Source organism: Sycon ciliatum, chromosome 6 (assembly GCF_964019385.1).
Source record: "Sycon ciliatum chromosome 6, ocSycCili1.1, whole genome shotgun sequence".
NCBI lineage: Eukaryota > Metazoa > Porifera > Calcarea > Leucosolenida > Sycettidae > Sycon > Sycon ciliatum.
In genome coordinates, this window is record NC_088648.1 from 20,872,599 (window position 1) to 20,886,867 (window position 14,269).

The window sequence follows — 14,269 nt, forward strand, 5'->3', positions numbered from 1 at the left end:
ACTACTACTACTACTACTACTACTACTACTACTACTACTACTACTACTACTACTACTACTACTACTACTACTACTACTACTACTACTACTACTACTACTACTACTACTCATAAAAAGGACACACTTCAGGCTCATTACAAACATCTTGAAAGTTTTCGTCTTCACAAGTATACTTTCAAGCCTTCTCATCAGGTGAAATACAGGCAAGGGAAAAGGAACAGGAACAGTGGATTAAATACAGTAAGAAGGTGGTAAAACAGCGCAAAAAGAAAGAAAGAAAGAAAGAAGATAGCTAAAGTAAACAGCGAAAATTGCAATAATGACACAAAGGTGCAAATGCGAGAAAACTCAATAAGCGCGACATGTAGTGCGACAACAAGAGACAACCACTGGACATACATGTAACTAACGAGGTTTTGACGACCTACCTAACAGCCTAAGTGTGAATTTGATTTGTTTCTGCTTGCAAAGGTTGGGTTTCCTTGTGTGGATGTATACAGCTTCCAAAACATTCAGCAATCTAGCACTGCGTACACGTGACACAATCGAAAAACAATCATCCGAATACACAGCACGACAATCAGGATGCTCAAACAAATGACTAGCAATGGACGACTCATACTTATCAGAACTAACATCAGAACAATCAGCATGTGCGGTGGACACATCCGATTTCACATGGCTAGTCGAGTGGACCCTAGCCGTTGCCTCTGTCTGTGCTTTAGTCGCTGCCATCGCCGCCGTTGCCGATCTTGTTATTCTTCTGGTTGATGCGGTTCCTGTCACTGCCACGCACGTAGGTGTCTTGTCCGGTTGTTTTTCTGGTGGTCTAGTTAATTGTGAGGTGACGTTCCTTGGTGTTGATGCCACTGCGTTGGACCATCTTGTACCAGGATGATTCTTTGCTGGACGTCCCCTCCGTGGTCGAGTGGATCGTGCGTGTTGTGGAATAAGGTGTAGCGGTGCGTGTTGTCGGATGCGTGCGTCCAGATGTTGAAGAGTCCTACCTACATATCGGCTCTCACATTGCCGACACTCGAAGTGATAAATCAACTTGGATAATTGGCCTGTAGGTAGGACGTCCTTCCTCACCGTGAACGCACGCACCGTGGAGTAGATGAAGCGAATATGAACATTATGGTAATTAGACTCCACGGCAGACTTAACCCGACGCTGAACCATACGTGATACTGACTCGCCCTTCCACGGTAAACATAGGTATACTGGATTAGTGGAAACCTCAGCATTCTTCTTTGGACTGGTCTCGGTGCGTGCGTTCACGGTGAGGAAGGACGTCCTACCTACAGGCCAATTATCCAAGTTGATTTATCACTTCGAGTGTCGGCAATGTGAGAGCCGATATGTAGGTAGGACTCTTCAACATCTGGACGCACGCATCCGACAACACGCACCGCTACACCTTATTCCACAACACGCACGATCCACTCGACCACGGAGGGGACGTCCAGCAAAGAATCATCCTGGTACAAGATGGTCCAACGCAGTGGCATCAACACCAAGGAACGTCACCTCACAATTAACTAGACCACCAGAAAAACAACCGGACAAGACACCTACGTGCGTGGCAGTGACAGGAACCGCATCAACCAGAAGAATAACAAGATCGGCAACGGCGGCGATGGCAGCGACTAAAGCACAGACAGAGGCAACGGCTAGGGTCCACTCGACTAGCCATGTGAAATCGGATGTGTCCACCGCACATGCTGATTGTTCTGATGTTAGTTCTGATAAGTATGAGTCGTCCATTGCTAGTCATTTGTTTGAGCATCCTGATTGTCGTGCTGTGTATTCGGATGATTGTTTTTCGATTGTGTCACGTGTACGCAGTGCTAGATTGCTGAATGTTTTGGAAGCTGTATACATCCACACAAGGAAACCCAACCTTTGCAAGCAGAAACAAATCAAATTCACACTTAGGCTGTTAGGTAGGTCGTCAAAACCTCGTTAGTTACATGTATGTCCAGTGGTTGTCTCTTGTTGTCGCACTACATGTCGCGCTTATTGAGTTTTCTCGCATTTGCACCTTTGTGTCATTATTGCAATTTTCGCTGTTTACTTTAGCTATCTTCTTTCTTTCTTTCTTTCTTTTTGCGCTGTTTTACCACCTTCTTACTGTATTTAATCCACTGTTCCTGTTCCTTTTCCCTTGCCTGTATTTCACCTGATGAGAAGGCTTGAAAGTATACTTGTGAAGACGAAAACTTTCAAGATGTTTGTAATGAGCCTGAAGTGTGTCCTTTTTATGAGTATTATCGCATTTTTGTCTCAGAGGAAACTGTTTAACTACTACTACTACTACTACTACTACTACTACTACTACTACTACTACTACTACTACTACTACTACTACTACTACTACTACTACTACTACTACTACTACTACTACTACTACTACTACTACTACTACTACTACTACTACTACTACTACTACTACTACTACTACTACTACTACTACTACTACTACTACTACTACTACTACTACTACTACTACTACTACTACTACTACTACTACTACTACTACTACTACTACTACTACTACTACTACTACTACTACTACTACTACTACTACTACTACTACTACTACTACTACTACTACTACTACTACTACTACTACTACTACTACTACTACTACTACTACTACTACTACTACTACTACTACTACTACTACTACTACTACTACTACTACTACTACTACTACTACTACTACTACTACTACTACTACTACTACTACTACTACTACTACTACTACTACTACTACTACTACTACTACTACTACTACTACTACTACTACTACTACTACTACTACTACTACTACTACTACTACTACTACTACTACTACTACTACTACTACTACTACTACTACTACTACTACTACTACTACTACTACTACTACTACTACTACTACTACTACTACTACTACTACTACTACTACTACTACTACTACTACTACTACTACTACTACTACTACTACTACTACTACTACTACTACTACTACTACTACTACTACTACTACTACTACTACTACTACTACTACTACTACTACTACTACTACTACTACTACTACTACTACTACTACTACTACTACTACTACTACTACTACTACTACTACTACTACTACTACTACTACTACTACTACTACTACTACTACTACTACTACTACTACTACTACTACTACTACTACTACTACTACTACTACTACTACTACTACTACTACTACTACTACTACTACTACTACTACTACTACTACTACTACTACTACTACTACTACTACTACTACTACTACTACTACTACTACTACTACTACTACTACTACTACTACTACTACTACTACTACTACTACTACTACTACTACTACTACTACTACTACTACTACTACTACTACTACTACTACTACTACTACTACTACTACTACTACTACTACTACTACTACTACTACTACTACTACTACTACTACTACTACTACTACTACTACTACTACTACTACTACTACTACTACTACTACTACTACTACTACTACTACTACTACTACTACTACTACTACTACTACTACTACTACTACTACTACTACTACTACTACTACTACTACTACTACTACTACTACTACTACTACTACTACTACTACTACTACTACTACTACTACTACTACTACTACTACTACTACTACTACTACTACTACTACTACTACTACTACTACTACTACTACTACTACTACTACTACTACTACTACTACTACTACTACTACTACTACTACTACTACTACTACTACTACTACTACTACTACTACTACTACTACTACTACTACTACTACTACTACTACTACTACTACTACTACTACTACTACTACTACTACTACTACTACTACTACTACTACTACTACTACTACTACTACTACTACTACTACTACTACTACTACTACTACTACTACTACTACTACTACTACTACTACTACTACTACTACTACTACTACTACTACTACTACTACTACTACTACTACTACTACTACTACTACTACTACTACTACTACTACTACTACTACTACTACTACTACTACTACTACTACTACTACTACTACTACTACTACTACTACTACTACTACTACTACTACTACTACTACTACTACTACTACTACTACTACTACTACTACTACTACTACTACTACTACTACTACTACTACTACTACTACTACTACTACTACTACTACTACTACTACTACTACTACTACTACTACTACTACTACTACTACTACTACTACTACTACTACTACTACTACTACTACTACTACTACTACTACTACTACTACTACTACTACTACTACTACTACTACTACTACTACTACTACTACTACTACTACTACTACTACTACTACTACTACTACTACTACTACTACTACTACTACTACTACTACTACTACTACTACTACTACTACTACTACTACTACTACTACTACTACTACTACTACTACTACTACTACTACTACTACTACTACTACTACTACTACTACTACTACTACTACTACTACTACTACTACTACTACTACTACTACTACTACTACTACTACTACTACTACTACTACTACTACTACTACTACTACTACTACTACTACTACTACTACTACTACTACTACTACTACTACTACTACTACTACTACTACTACTACTACTACTACTACTACTACTACTACTACTACTACTACTACTACTACTACTACTACTACTACTACTACTACTACTACTACTACTACTACTACTACTACTACTACTACTACTACTACTACTACTACTACTACTACTACTACTACTACTACTACTACTACTACTACTACTACTACTACTACTACTACTACTACTACTACTACTACTACTACTACTACTACTACTACTACTACTACTACTACTACTACTACTACTACTACTACTACTACTACTACTACTACTACTACTACTACTACTGAACTTCGCCTTTATTTGAAAACAAACCGGGTATCAGAAAGAAGAAACTGAAAAGCGCAAGCAAGAAAAGCAATGGTGACAAAACCATTCAAGAAATTAGCAAAAATCAAATCAAATAAATAGGAAAATCCAATCAGAAAATAAAATAAAATAAAAGAATCAAGCCAACTAGGGAATACAAAAACAAAGAGCAAACCCGCAAACACCATCCAAGCATCGCTACTACCAGTACGGTGACGTTTCCATTCACCCAACCGCTCAAACGCTTTTAAAACGAAAACAAAATACAACAGAACACTCTGAGACAGAATGAAACCAATGACAATATTATGGCAAGTCCAAGTCTACTACTACTACTACTACTACTACTACTACTACTACTACTACTACTACTACTACTACTACTACTACTACTACTACTACTACTACTACTACTACTACTACTACTACTACTACTACTACTACTACTACTACTACTACTACTACTACTACTACTACTACTACTACTACTACTACCGTAAAGTACCGCCAAAGCGCCCCACCATCTCATCCTTTCGTGGTCGTATTGTGGAGGTAGTCTGCTGTCTGTAGGTCATACGATATGAACCTTGTACACATATAGCACGATTTGCAGTCAATTCGTACCTTCGAGCGGACACAAGCTCCACACAAAACCCTGCCAAGCGTGACCTTAGTACACTAAGATTCTTACATCGTACAAACTTCGTTGCACTCTGCCATACGATTTTCCTTTCTCTGGCTGTAAAATCAAGGTGGGGCGCTCTCGCGAGACGGGGCGCTCTGGCGGTACTTTACGGTACTACTACTACTACTACTACTACTACTACTACTACTACTACTACTACTACTACTACTACTACTACTACTACTACTACTACTACTACTACTACTACTACTACTACTACTACTACTACTACTACTACTACTACTACTACTACTACTACTACTACTACTACTACTACTACTACTACTACTACTACTACTACTACTACTACTACTACTACTACTACTACTACTACTACTACTACTACTACTACTACTACTACTACTACTACTACTACTACTACTACTACTACTACTACTACTACTACTACTACTACTACTACTACTACTACTACTACTACTACTACTACTACTACTACTACTACTACTACTACTACTACTACTACTACTACTACTACTACTACTACTACTACTACTACTACTACTACTACTACTACTACTACTACTACTACTACTACTACTACTACTACTACTACTACTACTACTACTACTACTACTACTACTACTACTACTACTACTACTACTACTACTACTACTACTACTACTACTACTACTACTACTACTACTACTACTACTACTACTACTACTACTACTACTACTACTACTACTACTACTACTACTACTACTACTACTACTACTACTACTACTACTACTACTACTACTACTACTACTACTACTACTACTACTACTACTACTACTACTACTACTACTACTACTACTACTACTACTACTACTACTACTACTACTACTACTACTACTACTACTACTACTACTACTACTACTACTACTACTACTACTACTACTACTACTACTACTACTACTACTACTACTACTACTACTACTACTACTACTACTACTACTACTACTACTACTACTACTACTACTACTACTACTACTACTACTACTACTACTACTACTACTACTACTACTACTACTACTACTACTACTACTACTACTACTACTACTACTACTACTACTACTACTACTACTACTACTACTACTACTACTACTACTACTACTACTACTACTACTACTACTACTACTACTACTACTACTACTACTACTACTACTACTACTACTACTACTACTACTACTACTACTACTACTACTACTACTACTACTACTACTACTACTACTACTACTACTACTACTACTACTACTACTACTACTACTACTACTACTACTACTACTACTACTACTACTACTACTACTACTACTACTACTACTACTACTACTACTACTACTACTACTACTACTACTACTACTACTACTACTACTACTACTACTACTACTACTACTACTACTACTACTACTACTACTACTACTACTACTACTACTACTACTACTACTACTACTACTACTACTACTACTACTACTACTACTACTACTACTACTACTACTACTACTACTACTACTACTACTACTACTACTACTACTACTACTACTACTACTACTACTACTACTACTACTACTACTACTACTACTACTACTACTACTACTACTACTACTACTACTACTACTACTACTACTACTACTACTACTACTACTACTACTACTACTACTACTACTACTACTACTACTACTACTACTACTACTACTACTACTACTACTACTACTACTACTACTACTACTACTACTACTACTACTACTACTACTACTACTACTACTACTACTACTACTACTACTACTACTACTACTACTACTACTACTACTACTACTACTACTACTACTACTACTACTACTACTACTACTACTACTACTACTACTACTACTACTACTACTACTACTACTACTACTACTACTACTACTACTACTACTACTACTACTACTACTACTACTACTACTACTACTACTACTACTACTACTACTACTACTACTACTACTACTACTACTACTACTACTACTACTACTACTACTACTACTACTACTACTACTACTACTACTACTACTACTACTACTACTACTACTACTACTACTACTACTACTACTACTACTACTACTACTACTACTACTACTACTACTACTACTACTACTACTACTACTACTACTACTACTACTACTACTACTACTACTACTACTACTACTACTACTACTACTACTACTACTACTACTACTACTACTACTACTACTACTACTACTACTACTACTACTACTACTACTACTACTACTACTACTACTACTACTACTGAGAACGTTGACTTTATTTGATAACAAACTGGGTGCCGGAATGAAGAATTCAAAAAACGGAAGCAAAGAAAGCAATGGTGACAAATCCAATCAAGTATATCGTAGATAGGAAAATCAAATCAAATAAATCGGAAAATCCAATAAGAAAATAAAATAAAAGAATCAAGTCAACTATCGAATACCAAAACAAAGAGTAAACCCGCATCCGCAAACACAATCAAAGCAGCACCGTTTACCCAACTCATCCAACAACCCAGACAAGAGAAAACCAGATAAGGTACACAAAGAAAACGGGCAAGTCAACCATCAAATCATGACCAACATATAATAGCAAAATTGCTACAACAAAAATACAGACAATATCATGAAACAGTTAGGTCAGGCATGCTAAACAGCCAGGTGGGCACGGGCCCTACACTCCACCACAAAACCGCCATGACCAGCACCCATGAGCCTTCGGCGGTACGAGTGCCGTGACCCCCGCAGACAAGTTATTTGCCAGCGAATCAGGCACACACTGATCCGGGCACGAAGCTGGCGCATGATCAGTGAGTAGGGGAGATCACGGTTCCTCTCACTGATTTGAGCTGCTAACGACTTCAGGAATATTGACGCCTCCGGCGCACACTGCCCATTGGTGGCGAAAACCAACGGCGTGAACGAACCGCGGTCGACGTTGTTGATCCGGCTCGAGTACTGGCGCTTCTTCTGCCTCTCGTTGTCAGACAACTGGCTCGCTACTCCCGAACGCGACAGCAAAGACGGCCTTGGGTGGGTAACCCGAACATCAAAGAAGGCGTTTTGCTGTCGCGTCCAGAAACCGCGAGCCCGTATGTCTGCACGAGCGGCATCAGCTCTAATACCTGAGACCGTCTCACCATCGAGAGGCAGCAGAACAGGCTCCAACTCGACATCATACGCCACCTCGGACATGGCACTAGCCAGCAGGTCCCGAACCTCGTTGTGACGTTGCGTTGGGTACCCGCCACAGGGGCATGTCATAGCGTGGTGGCTTGTCATGTCTTTGCCACACACGCATGATGCTGGCAAACCTTCCAAGGGAAGGCCATATCGTAGGCCCACAGCATCACGGAAATCCGTCCTGCTGAAAACGGTCCCAGGCATTGTAGTCGCAGGTGGAGTCGTCAACCAACTTGAGACGCCATCTTCACCTGCGACCTCTACCAGTAGCCGTTGCGTGGGCGGGAGGCCGGATCGGATCTCCTCTGCCAAGTTCCGCTGCTGAACACGGCGCGCCGCCCGAGCACCTGCAGCCAATGTCCTGCATGCTGTTACCACAGACGACACCTCATGCGTGGAGGTGCCACCGACTACCAACTCCACCATGGGTGCAATGGCGTCTCGGCACAAGGTGCGCTCAGCAGCCGCCCGTGACACATTGCTACGGACCGCAAGACCACCAAGCTTTGCTGGAAGGGAAAGCAGTGCTCGCAAACCTCCTACTACTACTACTACTACTACTACTACTACTACTACTACTACTACTACTACTACTACTACTACTACTACTACTACTACTACTACTACTACTACAGTTGCGCTCGGTGAAATCCGGCCCGAAGTGCATAACTGGCGCCCAGTACTGATGCGGCCCTTGACGCCCTCAAAGTTGTACAAGTGCTAGTGTGCGCGTGTGCCGTATGAACTCGAACTGTGCATGTGCTGTACTCATACGCATGCATGCTTACACCAAAGTGTAAAAAACCGCGCCAAACAAAGACAAGTGTAACATTCATTTCAGTTCAGCACAAGTAAAAGAAGACGGAGATCGTTTCGAAGCAGTTTATTTCATACACAGAACAGCAGGGCTTCAATATTTTGTGTGGTCACCGTCAGCTTCGATTAGGACTTCAACACGACGTGACATTGACTCCACGTATGGGGAAACCGTGTCAGGACCCAACGAGTCCCACTCCAGGTGCAGTGCCTGCACCAGCTGGCCAGCATTCTCGCAGCGATGTGGAATTATTCTCTTCTTGAGAAGAGCCCACACATTCTCGATTGGATTCATGTCCGGCGAGCAGGGAGGTTGAAACAGGATGTTGGGTACTCCGCTTTCGAGAAGATCCTGCTGTTCTTGAGTGAAGTGAATGACAGAAATTTTGAACTGTTTTTAGCATGCAACACGTGCACTCCGAACTTTTACACGAGGTGCGTACAGTTGAGTTCATACACACAAATCGCCAGTGATGTAATGGGAGCTGGCTTCGCGGCGCCGGCTTTGCACTTCGGGCCGGATTTCACCGAGCGCAACTGTACTACTACTACTACTACTACTACTACTACTACTACTACTACTACTACTACTACTACTACTACTACTACTACTACTACTACTACTACTACTACTACTACTACTACTACTACTACTACTACTACTACTACTACTACTACTACTACTACTACTACTACTACTACTACTACTACTACTACTACTACTACTACTACTACTACTACTACTACTACTACTACTACTACTACTACTACTACTACTACTACTACTACTACTACTACTACTACTACTACTACTACTACTACTACTACTACTACTACTACTACTACTACTACTACTACTACTACTACTACTACTACTACTACTACTACTACTACTACTACTACTACTACTACTACTACTACTACTACTACTACTACTACTACTACTACTACTACTACTACTACTACTACTACTACTACTACTACTACTACTACTACTACTACTACTACTACTACTACTACTACTACTACTACTACTACTACTACTACTACTACTACTACTACTACTACTACTACTACTACTACTACTACTACTACTACTACTACTACTACTACTACTACTACTACTACTACTACTACTACTACTACTACTACTACTACTACTACTACTACTACTACTACTACTACTACTACTACTACTACTACTACTACTACTACTACTACTACTACTACTACTACTACTACTACTACTACTACTACTACTACTACTACTACTACTACTACTACTACTACTACTACTACTACTACTACTACTACTACTACTACTACTACTACTACTACTACTACTACTACTACTACTACTACTACTACTACTACTACTACTACTACTACTACTACTACTACTACTACTACTACTACTACTACTACTACTACTACTACTACTACTACTACTACTACTACTACTACTACTACTACTACTACTACTACTACTACTACTACTACTACTACTACTACTACTACTACTACTACTACTACTACTACTACTACTACTACTACTACTACTACTACTACTACTACTACTACTACTACTACTACTACTACTACTACTACTACTACTACTACTACTACTACTACTACTACTACTACTACTACTACTACTACTACTACTACTACTACTACTACTACTACTACTACTACTACTACTACTACTACTACTACTACTACTACTACTACTACTACTACTACTACTACTACTACTACTACTACTACTACTACTACTACTACTACTACTACTACTACTACTACTACTACTACTACTACTACTACTACTACTACTACTACTACTACTACTACTACTACTACTACTACTACTACTACTACTACTACTACTACTACTACTACTACTACTACTACTACTACTACTACTACTACTACTACTACTACTACTACTACTACTACTACTACTACTACTACTACTACTACTACTACTACTACTACTACTACTACTACTACTACTACTACTACTACTACTACTACTACTACTACTACTACTACTACTACTACTACTACTACTACTACTACTACTACTACTACTACTACTACTACTACTACTACTACTACTACTACTACTACTACTACTACTACTACTACTACTACTACTACTACTACTACTACTACTACTACTACTACTACTACTACTACTACTACTACTACTACTACTACTACTACTACTACTACTACTACTACTACTACTACTACTACTACTACTACTACTACTACTACTACTACTACTACTACTACTACTACTACTACTACTACTACTACTACTACTACTACTACTACTACTACTACTACTACTACTACTACTACTACTACTACTACTACTACTACTACTACTACTACTACTACTACTACTACTACTACTACTACTACTACTACTACTACTACTACTACTACTACTACTACTACTACTACTACTACTACTACTACTACTACTACTACTACTACTACTACTACTACTACTACTACTACTACTACTACTACTACTACTACTACTACTACTGCTGGCAGTATGAAGGGATCCGGTGGTCCGTCTGGCCTGGACGTGCAGGCCTGGCAGCGTATGCTCTCGGCCTTTAAAGGTGCTTCTTCAAATTTGGCTGCCGCTCTTGCTGCTGCTGCCAAGAGGATATGCACGACGGATGTAGACCCTGCTTCTCTGTCGGCTTTTGTTGCGGCAGGGCTCGTGGCATTGGACAAGAGACCAGGTGTGCGCCCGATTGCGGTGGGGGAAGTCGCTCGCCGGATCATCGCTAAGGCTGTGTTGCAGTGTATATCGTCTGATATTGCGACAGCCGTGATCCCTCATCAGCTGTGTGTTGGTGTGCCGGCGGCTTGTGAGGCGGCTGTGCGTGCCGTCCAGGAACAATATCTCGCCGATGACACTGATGCAATCTTACTCATCGATGCATCTAATGCCTTTAACGCAATCAACAGGAAGGCCGCCTTGCATAATATCGCACGTGTGTGTCCACCGATGGAAAAAATTTGTCGTAATACATATGGTGCGGATATTCCACTATTTCTTCCTGGTGGCGTAGTATTGTACTCGCGCGAGGGAACTTGTCAGGGAGACCCTCTGGCCATGGCCATGTTTGCTCTTGCGGTGGCTCCTATGATTTGTAAACTCCGTGAACAGCACCCTGATGTGAACCAATGCTGGTACGCGGATGATGGCGAGTCTGGTGGCAGATTGGCGGCCGTGCATTCGTTTTGGAAATCAATCGAGGAGATTGGCCCGAAGTATGGATATTACCCTAATGCAGCCAAGACAGTTCTGCTGGTGAAACCCGCCCTGGAGTCAGAAGCCCAAGAGCTGTTCGACCCAACGGGTATACGTGTGCTGACCAATGGTGTTCGTTATCTTGGTGGGGCCATTGGTGAGGAGGAATTTGTACAGGACAGTCTGTGTCGTCATGTTTCCGTATGGTGCAGGGAGGTCGGTACTCTCTCCACTCTGGCGAAAACCCAGCCACATGCTGCATATTCTGTTTTCTCCCGTGGATTGAGGTCGCGTTGGCGCTACCATATGGTCTCACATGGCTTGCCGGAGCCGGATGCTTTCGGCAGGCTAGATAATGTGATTGACAACAATTTGATACCAGCAATCACTGGTCGGAAGAACATGTCCGCCATTGAGCGGAGTCTCATCGGCTTGCCTGTTAAGTCCGGTGGTCTCTCAATTCCTGCCATTGGGCCTCATGCAGTGCATCAGTGGACCTCCAGTATGGCCTCGGCACGGCCGGTGATTGATTTGCTTCGTCGCCCTGATGCTGACATTGCTCCGGCTGATTTGCAGGCGGAGGTAATGGCGTTGCGAAATGCCGAACGTCGGAGAATGGCTACTGCGGCTAAGGAGGCTCAGGTTGCTTTGCGTCCTGAGCTCAGCCCATGTCAGCGAGTGCTGTTGGAGATTGCTGCTGATGCTGGCGTGTCCAGTTGGCTAACGGCTGAGCCTCTGGCTGTGAACGGCTTTGCGCTAAATAAAGCATGTTTCCGGGATGGTCTCGCCCTGCGCTATGGCTGGGGTATTGATGGCCTCCCACCAACTTGTGTGTGTGGTAGAGACATGTCTGTCGACCATGCATTGACATGCCCTACAGGGGGCTACCCAAGTCTGCGACACAATGAGCTTCGTGATGTGCTGGTGGAGGTGATGACTTCTGCCATCCCGGATGTTCAAACAGAGCCACCGCTTTTGCCGTTGGATGGTGAACAACTTCACGGCGCTACCGCTAATCGTGCTGCAGAGGCTCGATTGGATATCCGTGCAAGGGGCTTTTGGTCGCCACAGCAAGATGCATTCTTTGATGTGAGGGTTACTCACCCCTCGGCGTCTTTGCTGTCGCGACAGGAAGTCCTTGCACAGATTTCCCGGAATGAACATCAGAAGAAGCGGGCCTATCTTCAGCGTGTTGTCGATGTCGAGAGGGGGTCATTCACTCCGCTCGTATTTTCGACAAACGGCGTATGTGGCACGGAGTGCTCTCGTGCATTGAAGAACATTGTTCAGC